The 13,215-nt window shown below is 30.9% G+C and overlaps 1 pseudogene; it reads left to right on the top strand.

The window, feature by feature from the left end:
• Nucleotides 1–10,900: 10,900 nt before the first annotated feature.
• On the top strand, nucleotides 10,901–13,215 carry LOC129900042 (premnaspirodiene oxygenase-like; annotated as a pseudogene).

Raw genomic sequence — 13,215 nt, 5'->3', positions numbered from 1 at the left:
TATTACTATTATTACTATTATTATTATTATTACTATTATTACTATTATTATTATTATTACTATTATTATTACTATTATTACTATTATTATTATTATTACTATTATTACTATTATTATTATTATTACTATTATTACTATTATTATTATTATTACTATTATTACTATTATTATTATTATTATTACTATTATTATTACTATTATTATTACTATTATTATTACTATTATTATTATTATTATTACTATTATTATTATTACTATTATTATTATTTTTATTATTATTATTATTATTATTATTATTATTATTACTATTATTATTATTACTATTATTATTATTACTATTATTATTATTATTATTATTATTATTATTATTATTATTATTATTATTATTATTATTATTATTATTATTATTATTATTATTATTATTATTATTATTATTATTATTATTATTATTATTATTATTATTATTATTATTATTATTATTATTATTATTATTATTATTATTATTATTATTATTATTATTATTATTATTATTATTATTATTATTATTATTATTATTATTATTATTATTATTATTATTATTATTATTATTATTATTATTATTATTATTATTATTATTATTATTATTATTATTATTATTATTATTATTATTATTATTATTATTATTATTATTATTATTATTATTATTATTATTATTATTATTATTATTATTATTATTATTATTATTATTATTATTATTATTATTATTATTATTATTATTATTATTATTATTATTATTATTATTATTATTATTATTATTATTATTATTATTATTATTATTATTATTATTATTATTATTATTATTATTATTATTATTATTATTATTATTATTATTATTATTATTATTATTATTATTATTATTATTATTATTATTATTATTATTATTATTATTATTATTATTATTATTATTATTATTATTATTATTATTATTATTATTATTATTATTATTATTATTATTATTATTATTATTATTATTATTATTATTATTATTATTATTATTATTATTATTATTATTATTATTATTATTATTATTATTATTATTATTATTATTATTATTATTATTATTATTATTATTATTATTATTATTATTATTATTATTATTATTATTATTATTATTATTATTATTATTATTATTATTATTATTATTATTATTATTATTATTATTATTATTATTATTATTATTATTATTATTATTATTATTATTATTATTATTATTATTATTATTATTATTATTATTATTATTATTATTATTATTATTATTATTATTATTATTATTATTATTATTATTATTATTATTATTATTATTATTATTATTATTATTATTATTATTATTATTATTATTATTATTATTATTATTATTATTATTATTATTATTATTATTATTATTATTATTATTATTATTATTATTATTATTATTATTATTATTATTATTATTATTATTATTATTATTATTATTATTATTATTATTATTATTATTATTATTATTATTATTATTATTATTATTATTATTATTATTATTATTATTATTATTATTATTATTATTATTATTATTATTATTATTATTATTATTATTATTATTATTATTATTATTATTATTATTATTATTATTATTATTATTATTATTATTATTATTATTATTATTATTATTATTATTATTATTATTATTATTATTATTATTATTATTATTATTATTATTATTATTATGTGAACTACAAAATGAAAAGATAAATGTCAGACAACGTATGAGACCAAATTTCATGCGTTGTTCAGGTATACTACTCAGTTGGTCACTATAGAGGAAGAGAGGATCTGGTTATTGAAGAAGGGGTTAAACCCCGAGTTGCAGGTGATGTCAGCTCACATGACTTCGTAAGGCAGGAGTTTCAACGAAGTCAATGACTTTGTGAAAAAGGTAGAAGGTGTGAGGAGAGATGAGCAGGCCAAAGCTTTGGCTAAGAAGCCTAAGAGCGTATTCCAGGGATCCTATTCTAGAGGGTCAAGTAGGCCGGTAGTTGCAGCCCGACCAATTCAGTAGCTCTACCCACTTCTACTGGCAGCTTTTCAAGTACTCCACAACCGCATACGGCCCATGAGGGTCAGAGAGTATCATTTCCAGGAAACAGACCATCATTTGATCATGGCTATTTCAATTGTGGAGAATCGGGGCATATACGGAGGGAATTTCCTCACCCCCGCAGGGCAGTTTCAGCACCCCATCAGGCCAGAGCAGTAGTACCTGTGGCCGGGGGAGGCAATGGTAGAGGACGTCCACAGGGTGTGCGAGGAGGAAATCAAAGAGGTCGTGGGGGCTGAGATAATGGTGGTACAGGTCGAGGAGCAGCGCAGCCAGGCAGGGAGATGACCCGTCAGAATGACCGGGCTCAGTTTTATGCATTTTCAGGTAAAACCGAGGTAGAGGCTTCTGACGCAGTGATCACAAGTACTATTCTTGTCTGTGACCGGATGATTACTGTTTTATTTGATCTGGGGTCTACTTATTCTTATGTATCCGTGAAATATGCCTTGGGTTTTGATGCACTGTGTGATATACTAGATGCCCCCGTTCATGTTTCTACCCCTGTTGGAGAGTCAGTTATAATCACCCATGTTTATCGTGCTTGTTCTGTGATGTTTATGAGATTCCAAACTTCGATTGACTTAGTAATTTTAGACATGACTGATTTTGATGTAATCTTAGGCATGAGTTGATTGTCCCTCTATTTTGCTGTACTTAATTATAATGCAAAGACTATAGCTCTAGAGAGTAAAATAAAGGTGGGTTGGAGATGTTTTACACAAGACTTTGGTTTGCTTATAGCTAACTAAATAAGACTATTTGAGTGGATATAAACACATGATGTTTGGCAATTATAGTAAAGGTATCTACGTTCAATTAATGAGTAATAGAAAGAAAATTCAAAGCAAAAGGACATATTTGTGTGTTGTAGCTTTCATTTGAAATTTCCACATCAACACTCGTGCTGAAAAAACAATAACATTTCCATTATCTACTCTCGTAGTTGTCTTTCTTTGACTTTAATTTACTATTCCCTCCGTCCCATAATACCGTTTGACTTGATATGATATTTAAAAAAATAAGAAAGATTTTTAAAATTTGTGGTCTAAAATAATTTTTAAATACTTGTATAGTTGTAAATCATTTCATTAGGGGTAAAAGAAGAATTTTAAAGTTAAAATATTTCTAGTTATCGTAAGGTAACATTCTTTTTGGAATAAAAAAAGGAAAGGATGCCGCATAAAAGGGGAGTACTAGTGAATTTGTCCTTCGAGAAAAAACATTATTGAAATAATTAATTGGCCAACTATATATTTAAAAAAAATTATCTATAAATAAGATATAAATGATTCAAGGATTGCTAAAAATAAAAGATAAATTAAAATTACACAACTTGATTATTATAACTATTAAAGTATAATTTTTTATATCCACAATCTAATTATCTGATAAATGGTGGTGTTTATTTGGCTCCGCCATGGCTCATTGTCGATATCTTTTTAAATTTTTATTGATACGAGACTCTTTATGAGATTAATTCCAACGTTATCTTAATTATTTATTCGAAGCAGTTACTGTAAACTCAGTCTCTTTAGTGAAATGAGATGTTGATGGAGCCAAGACTAGTAGAGTTTAACTAGCAGTTTTTTTAAGCCTTAATAGGATTAGTAAGGTAAGACATATATAATTCCTTTGCTTGTACTTTTTTCTTTAAGTTTTGCTTTTACTATATAAATAAATAAAATCTAGCCCTAGTGTAATGACCTTGAGGGTTATTTTCAGAGATTCTTGAGAAATTACCATTTTATCCCTCACATTAGTTTTTTCGGATATTATTTGATTAGTTTGTGTGGTTGGTTTTGATAAATTCTTAAAAGTTTATGATTTGAGTGAGTTTTTGAGTTTTAAAGACTTAAGTTGCTAAAAAGTGATTTTCGACACCAACCGGAGATACGGGTCTCGAAATGGAATTCCGTTAGCTCCATCAGCTCCGGAATGTGGAAATTGGTCTAGGAGTGTCTTCGTTTTCGAATTTGGATTTGTATCGTGAATTTGAGGTCCCAAGTTGGAAAGTTTGGTTTTAAATGAGCTAAGTTTTGACTTTGGTCAACAATTCGAGTTCGGAGACTCGGATAGGATTTCTGATGAATCCTTTTGTTTCGGGAGGTGATTTTAGGCCTAAGAGAGGCTTTGTTATATTTTTCGAAAGTTCCGAGGGCATTTTGAGGTTCATATTAGTTTAGTTGCGTCTTATCGAGTTTCGGATCAAGGATACCTCGAATTCGAATTTCGATAGTTCCATTGAGTCCAGAACGTCGAATTTATTAGGAGTGCATATATGGTTTGGGAGTACGGGATTTCGAACGAAATCCGAGGGTCCAATTGGAAACTTGAACCTTAACTCTTTTCTTGTTTCTAGTGTCTGGTGCCTTTGGGACGGCGATCGTGGGTCTCCTGGCCCGTTCGCAGAAAAGGTCCTTAGGAAGCCTCTGAATTCGTGGGCAGTCTGACACGTTTGCGAAGGGTAAAGCTTCTTGTGATCTGCGTTCGCGACACTTTTCATTGCGTTCGCGGAGAGCTACCTCTGTATGATGTGCGTTTGCGGAGTGAAGTGTCCGCGTTCGCGGAGAACAATTTTCACCTGAGTAGTGAAATATCGGGGGGGGACCCCATTTTTCATCATTTTTGGAGTTCTTGAGCTCGGTGGGGCGATTTCTGAGAGAGATCTCCGGGGAACAACGTTCACTACTAAACAACTGTGAAAAAATGACGCAAAAAAGCGATGGACTGCGTCGCTTTCTTGGTCAAACTCGATGGAAAAGCGATGCAGTCACTTCCGTCGCTTTTTTGCTCGACGCTTTTAAAAAAGCGACGGACAACGTTGTAAAAAGAGATGGACTGCGTCGTCCCTAATATTTATTAATTAAAAAAATAATAAATAAATATAAATAAAAAAACGACAGAGTCCGTCGTTTTATTTTTTAAAAAAATTAATTATTTAATATAAAGTGATGGACTGTGTTGTTTTATTTTAAAAATTTTAATTTTTTTTTCAGAAAAGCGACGGATTAATGGTCTCCATCCGTGCTTTTGTTCTTGGTGTTCTTAAAAATTTTTAGAAAAGCGACGGATGAAAGTTTAGTGTCCGTCGCTTTTTTGAAAAAAAAATTAAAAAATTTTGCAGAAAAAGCGACGGACTAAATTAAAGGACCCTATCCGTCACTTTTCTGCAACATTTTTGACAGCAGAAACCTGCCCACCTGCAATCAAAATTCAATTCAGCCTATTCCAACACAACTAACAACAAACAAAATAGGCAAAATATATAATAACAAACATTATTAAACACTTAAAACCAATAAAGTCATAATTTAGAATGATTTAAGGTCTTTCAAAATTAACAAAAGAATTCAAAATGTTCATAAACTAACACAGGGAACATAATTAGGACTATTTGCTATGTATTCAGCACTATCGTCGGAGTCATCTGGAATGGATCCTCTTGAATAACGGAGCGGAGTCTAACGGACAAGGTTGAACACTTGTTCTTTGATTTGCTCAACTTGTTGATTCATAATTTTTTTCTCCTCAACTCTTTTTGCCTCAGATTCTGCTAATGCGCGTGTAAGTTCTGCAATTTGCTTAGACATAGCAGCTATCTGAACTCCGTCAGCGGCCTCGGCTTGACGTGACGATCCAATACCTTCTAAACTTGATTGGAGTCGTTGTACGTCATTCCTAGAGCCCATTCCATATATTCGGCCCTTGTGGCTCCCTCCAACTACTTTTTCTGTCCAAATTTGAGTGAACTGTTCAGGCGTTAGCTGGACCGAATCTCCCATCTCACGTATGTGCCGCTCATAATCGTGTTGCATATTAGAAAATAAAAGTTATAATCAATATATATATATATATATATATATATATTAAAAATAAAAGTTAGAACCAAAATACATTATATATTATGTTAAATAACTTACATAGGCTCGTTCGGCCCTTTCCTCCATCCACTCATCCGAATCCGACGCAATTAGTCTTTTTCTTCACATGAGTCTTTTTAAAGACTTCATAACGATAGGGAGTGTATTCCAATTCTTTTTCCTATAAATAAAAATACAATTAATGAAATAATATTTTATCAAATAATTTATTTAAGAAAATGAATTTAAACTTAAAATTTAGAAACCTTACCATCTCCCTCTGAATCGCACCAACACTTTTGCACCTCCGGTGTGCAATGAGCCACCCTTTTGGCTGGCTCTAGCTTTTTTTTCTTGATCAGACTAAGCCTTGAATTCTTCGGTATCCCAATACCAACATAATTCTTCAAATATATGAGGCACCATCCAACTTGAAGGTGTCCGATCATCTCTAGCTTTCTTTAACCAGCTAGACAGTCTAGCGCTCGCTTTTTTTTCAAAAGTGGTCACAATGACCATATTGTACCTTGGTTCCCGGGTGCATAAAGTCAAAAAAAAATGAATAGGGTTAAATAATTAGTTAAGTAAAGTATAGTAAATATATTAAACTTAACTTAAAAATAGATTTAAACATATATATACCTTGTATTCATTAAACATCGTCTGGCTGATACTGTTTGGAATCTCCCGCTAAGAGTGATAAGGCTCAGTATATAGTCTCCTAACACTCTCCTGAAGAGTCCTAGCAGCCTCCTTCGAAGGATGCCACTTGCAAGACATATAATAAACATGTAATTAGTTCATGAATAATTTATTAATGTAGCAAAAAGAATTAAATAAAACATTAAACTTACGAGGATCCATCAGGCTCAATCATGACTCTCCCAAGTTTGTCCCTGTAACACCCCAATTTTCTTTTAAGAAGAAAAAATGTTTTTTTAGATACATTTTCGGATGATCTGACTTCGGGAGGTCATAAACCCATTAGAATTTGGCAATTTGGGAAAACTCATAAAATAAATGTTGTAGATAATTGAAATACCTTTCCAACCATATACCGTAGACTCATATGTGACATCAGAATAAAAATTTATAGACTTTGTAAGGCAAAAAAGTCAAACTGGATAGTGATTTTGGGCCCAACCCGATTCCAAGTCGGGTCAGGCCTATTTTCCCAAACATCTAAAGGATAATTCAGCCTTAATTCTTCCATTTTATACCATACCTTTTCAGAACATCATAGAGAAAAAGAGAGATAACTTCTAGGCTAAAAATCCATTTTCGACCCAAATTCGAGTCCCGAATTCCGAAGCTCGTGAAGAAAAAGGCATTGCACGTTGCGTTGTCTTCACTTTGAGCTAAAAATCAGCTAATAAGGAGTGTGTTGACGTGGTTGCTGCACACTTAAGGTAAGATTGAGGTTCATTTTTCCTTGTTAATAAACTTGTTTAGAGATTTAACGGATTAAAACGGAGGAAGTAGCGTTATAAACTTGTTTGTTGCTTTGTTGAGATTTATGGATTAGGGGTTATTTTGGTTGGATTAAATGGGTGGAATTAGTTAAGTTATGATTTAGAATGATTTTTGATATTGTTGTTTATGTTGTTGATAAATTGTTGTTGTCGAAATTGGGGGAATAAACTTTGTTTTGCAAATCTATTTTTGGATGGGACTGCTGTTAGTAATTTTAGTAAAACTCCTTGTGTAAAGCTTCATTTTGAGTGATTCAAGATGTTTTGGAAACTATTTCATAGGAATATAACTTTCATTTAGGCTCCAAAACCTAGTTTTGCTTTTATCGACTCGAAAAAGGGTGATGAAGTACATGGGAGGTGCTATCCAGATTTTTATTTTGAAAATCCTACATGGACTGTTGTTGGTATTTTGAGCATATTTGTTTATACATAATTTTTGTAGGGGTGATTCTAAATTGTATGAGACCCTAAGACATATATCTATAACTTTCATTGAGGCCACAAATCCTATTTCTCCCATTTACCCCTTCGAAATGGAGCAACAATACAAGACAATAGGCTGTCCGGAATTCCTGTTTTGATAGTTTGGGCTGATTTTTATTGATTTCATGTTGAGTTTCGATATGCTGAGACTTTTAAACTTAAGTAGATATTTGATTTTGTATTTAAGGTGTATATGCTCTTATACAAGCTAAGAGAAACTGTTTGACGAAGTGGATTTTGGTTGGTCTATAGCGTAGATGAATTGAACTCCTCGAGTTATGGTAGAACTTGTTATGTACTAAAACGCCAAGGTTTGTGTATAAACTTGAACATGGAATATTTTATTTTCTGAAATTTGAAACATCTTGATGGGTTGTTTCCTTACTCTTTGTCTTGTTTTATGGTATGATTATTATATCAAGTATTGCAAAACTTTCGCTAAACCGCCCACTTGTACGAATTGCCTGATCATTTTGTATTCTTGATGGAACTTTGACCTTCTTGTTACAGTGACTTGTCATCGATATTGGTATGCCTCTCAATTCGAATCTTTCCCATCTTGACTTTGCATTTACATTTCGTCTTGACGATGGAGTTTCATCCATTCTCGAGTACGAGTGGAAAGCCACTTTCAACATAGTTCTTGATTCTCTTGATATTGGGTGACGACCCTTCTTGATATGGGCTTTGGTCCTTCTTGATTTCGGGGCTTCGGTCCATCTTAATACTGATTGTGCTTAGTGTGAAGGCATGACGTACATATTGGGCAAAATTGATTATTTGACAACTCTTTTGAATTAAATTATAAGCTTTCTTAATACTTGAGCCTTCGAATATTAATATTGATATTTTGAAACTCTTCAAGGTTTGTATTCGATACTTTGATATACTTGTTCACTTGGGCTTACTTTTACCTTATTGAGCCATCTGCGACGAGCAAGGAAATTGAAGAATTTAATAGCTCCAAGCCCAAAGTTTATACACTACTAAGCTTTATGTTTAGCGATAGTTGTTTTCTATCGTAGGTAATGTGCGGGACAAGATATGAAGATGGCAATTTGGAGTAGACTTTTTGGAGCCCTTGTGAAGATCACATCTGCATATGCATCTAGTTTTTGTAAATTTGGGGACTTGTACATGATACATGTGACACTTATGTATGAAATTTTGAACGCTTGTGAAAACAAAACCATATGCTTGTAACTTGAACTGAGTGACTAGTTTTGCTATTTTAGAGTGTGCTTTTAACTCAAGTCATGCCATGTACTGCGTTTATATTTTGACTTGTCATTTTGCACAAAGGAAGATAATAGTTTTGTGATAATTACTAGTTTGAGTTTTGTGTATTTTATGGACCCGCAATGGTGTTGAATTGGAAATAGAATTTCAAAATAAGTTTTCTAAATGTGTTGACTATTTGAGATTATAAAAAAACTATCTTTTCTTTCGTACGTGGGGCATCCTCCCAAAGGGGATGCTACAGTCCGTCTGCCCAGGAGCTAATCCATGCACATCATGTGCTGCCTCTGGTCTAGTAGCAGAAGAAGATGAAGCTGATGTTGTAGGAGTGTTAGTCTCAACACTAGAATCTCTAAGTCTCGACACTACAACGTTCATCTTCTTAAGTTCCATCCCTTCCCTCACCGTAACAACCCTATAATAATATTAATTTTCATTGCCTTTCAGCCTTCTTTCACATTCATGATTAAAAATTCCCTTTTGATCAGTTTTTTCAAAACCTTTTCACATTCTTCACTGATCTATATTAATGTCTCCAATAGCATGTCTTTGTCTCATTAATCTATTTTCCTTCCCTCTGCATCCAACAAAGATATTGTTTCAATCAAAAACAAAATTACTCAACTGACTGATTACAACAGGGATTTCACATGTACTGCCGTTTACAGAGGCTTGATATTTGTAGTTATTTACTTTCAAAGTTTCACTGCAAAAGAAATCTTTAAATAGCTAGAAAAGCTTTTCTGATGCATTAAGTGTCAATGAGCTCATAATTTGTTGATTTTCTGTTTGTTTTTACCTTATTGTTGCAAAACATTACTGCCTCCCTACCTTTGTGTTTTCATTAGACTAATCCAAAGTCATGTATCTAATGAGGAGCGATTGTTTGCCAACTTTCGTGCACTGTCTCTGGTTGCTTTAAATAGACATCATTGATCAACAACTGAGTTATATTCGCCCAATTAGGGAAAAACTTAATGTTTCAATCACTATAAAAGGGCTTTGAGAAGATTATGGACTTTCTCGCCAATTGACCATTACTTTATTGATTTATATCATATCTTCTGTGCTCTTTTATCACTATAGAAAAGATGATCAACAAATTCAATCCTAAGTTACCTCCAACAACAACATCTAGAGAGACTTTAAACTTTCCAGCTACATAGGAACTTGATGCCTTCCTGCAATTCTGTTAAGAATTTCGCTAATCATATGGGGGAAAAAAGGAGATGGTTGTCATTTTTAGCCTTAAACTAATTCATTCTGTAACTAAGACTTTTTTCTCTGGAAATTGTTTTGGTTCTAACACTTCCATGAATGTAATTCCTTTCTTTATTTATTAATTATGTTCGATTTGAAATTACATTTTCTATCTGTTAGTGTTGTAATACTATAGATACCGGAAGAGCTGGAATATTCTTTGTCGATGGACCTGGGGAACTGGGATAACATACTTCTATCGTCTATTTCTTGCCAATGTTAGATCAAGAGGTAGGATTGCCTTGGCAACAACAACCAGTGGTGTAGCAGCTTCAATTCTACATGGAAGACGTACCACTCACTCGAGGTTTGAGATCCCCTTACAAACAATTGAGTCAACTATGACAAATATGTCAAAACAAAGTGGTGCTGCCAAATTGATTAGAAAAGCAAAAGTGGTTATATGAAATGAAGTGACAATTGCCAAGCGACAAACAATAAAAACAGTCGACAGGAGCTTTAGAGACATAATGGACATCGATAAACCATTCGGTGGGAAATTCATGGTTTTTGAAGGAGATTTCCGTCAGGTGTTACCAGTAGTTCCAAAATCTACAAGAGTATAAACTATTAATGCAAGCTTGGTGAAATCATATCTCTAGCCTTTGATGGAAAAAATCTAATTTACTATAAATATGAGAGCAAGAACAGATCCATCATTCAGTGAGTTCTTACTTTGCGTTGGTAACAGAGAAAAACCAATAATAAGAGACAATTTAATCCTTCTTCTAGAACAATTAACTGTCAAGCATTGTAGGGATGGAATTTCAGAAGAATGCTTAATAAAAGACATATTTCCAAGCCTACAAAAAAATGCTACTGCTACAAAATATGTCATCGAACGAACTATCTTAGCAAGCAGAAATGAGCATGTGGATAATCTTAATGACAAGTTAATAGCCATGTTTCCAGGTGAAAGCAAGACATTTAATAGCTTTGACTCAGTAGAAGATATCAGTGGATTCATGATAAGTTTCTCGTACCAAAAAAAGAAATGGTTAATGAAGACACCAACAACTATTAACAGGAAGAATACCTAAATATTTTAACACCAAATGGTCTCTCGCCACATAGGTATTCAGGAAAATACAACATGAATTACAATCATGAAGAGGAAGTAACAAAAAACAATATGACTGTACTTTAATATATCTTATTAAATACAGGTTAGAATTAAAGGAGAATGCTCTCATCATGCTGCTAAGAAATTTAGACCCTTCCAATGGCTTATATAATGGTACAAGAATGATATGTAGAGGCTTTGCCAAGATCCAGTGGTCATTTGGCAACTAAACAGATGTTTCTCTCTTGAATTTAACTTTTGCCATCAAAAAATGAAGGCTATCCATTCAAATTCATTCGGAAGTAGTTCTCAATACACCTTTGCTTTGCAATGAAAATAAATAAAGCGCAAAGTCAAACAATTCCAAATGTTGATTTGTATTTGCCTCAACATGATTTCTCACATGGTCAATTGTACGTTGCGCTATCAAGAGGGATGTCTATGTCCACAACAAAAGTTTTGGTCCTAACGGAGTAACCAAAACGATGAAGTGGGACATACACAAAGAACATCGTCCATAAGGAAGTTTTAGGGTACGATAACCTCATAATATATATATATATATATATCCATAAAAACACAAATAAATAACTCTTTTCAAAGGGTGGAGTCCTATACAGTACACGACTTCAAATTTCAGGTTTAGAAGACACTGACACATCTATGCAAAGATAATTGACTCATCAATGACCTACACTACTCAATGGGTATATGCCATATTCATCAAAAAATCTCTATGCTCTCATCTCTTGTCTCTTTTAATTTTTTTGAGTAATGTTTATGTTTCTTCAGTGTTGTCATTGCATTGCATTCTTATGTTAAGTTGTTATTACTATTCAAAATTTACAATGATTTGTTGTGTTCTATTTAGATGTTACTGTCCTTCTAATTTGTGCAGTTACATTTTCTCTCTCTCTATATATATATATTCACTCTAAAATCAAGGAAAAGGTGCAATACACATTAATATTTAAACGGAAGACCATTGAGTTTTTGAACCATATTTTAACATTTTGAAATTTAACTCATGCATTACGTCTCTTGAGGAAACATTGCATACTTTACCTCTTTAAGTTTTATCAGAATAATAAATTAATTAATGAATGAAAAAAGAGAGAAAAGACAAAAATAAAATAAATTAGATAAATAGAATTCTTGGCCTAAGAGAGCGGTGGTTATATCATCACCTACTAAACTCACGATTTCGCCTTTGCTAATAGGGCACAACTTACATCCACAAACATCATATTTTACAATAATAAAGATATTGCATTCAGTCAATATATACGATGACTATCGGAGACAAATGCATAAATTTTTTATTGTAAAACTTCTTAGTACGAAAATGGTCAAGTCATTTGGTGCAATTCGTCAGGATGAGCTTTCGAGTCTCATTTCATCAATTCGTTCCACGAGGGGTTCTGCAATTAACATGACGGGAAAAATGTTTCAATTTACCAACACTGACACTTGTGGAGTTTATCTTAAATGTTGAAAGATCGAGATGAGTTTATAAAATTATATATTGTTGAAGGATGTACTCAAACTAGCAGGATCGATTTGATGTGGCTGATTCGTTTCCTTCTTGGAAGTTACTTCACAAACTGAGTGTCCATAAGAAGGTTGATGAAATTATGGAGAATATCTTAAATGATCATATATATTGAAAATAAAGCAGTTGGGAACAAGGTAATTGGTGAGTTTGGAGGTGAAGATTGTTGA

The sequence above is a fragment of the Solanum dulcamara genome, chromosome 8 (genome assembly GCF_947179165.1).
Source record: "Solanum dulcamara chromosome 8, daSolDulc1.2, whole genome shotgun sequence".
Lineage (NCBI taxonomy): Eukaryota > Viridiplantae > Streptophyta > Magnoliopsida > Solanales > Solanaceae > Solanum > Solanum dulcamara.
The sequence above is the reverse complement of the archived record's forward strand: the minus strand, read 5'-3'. Positions and strand labels throughout refer to the sequence as shown.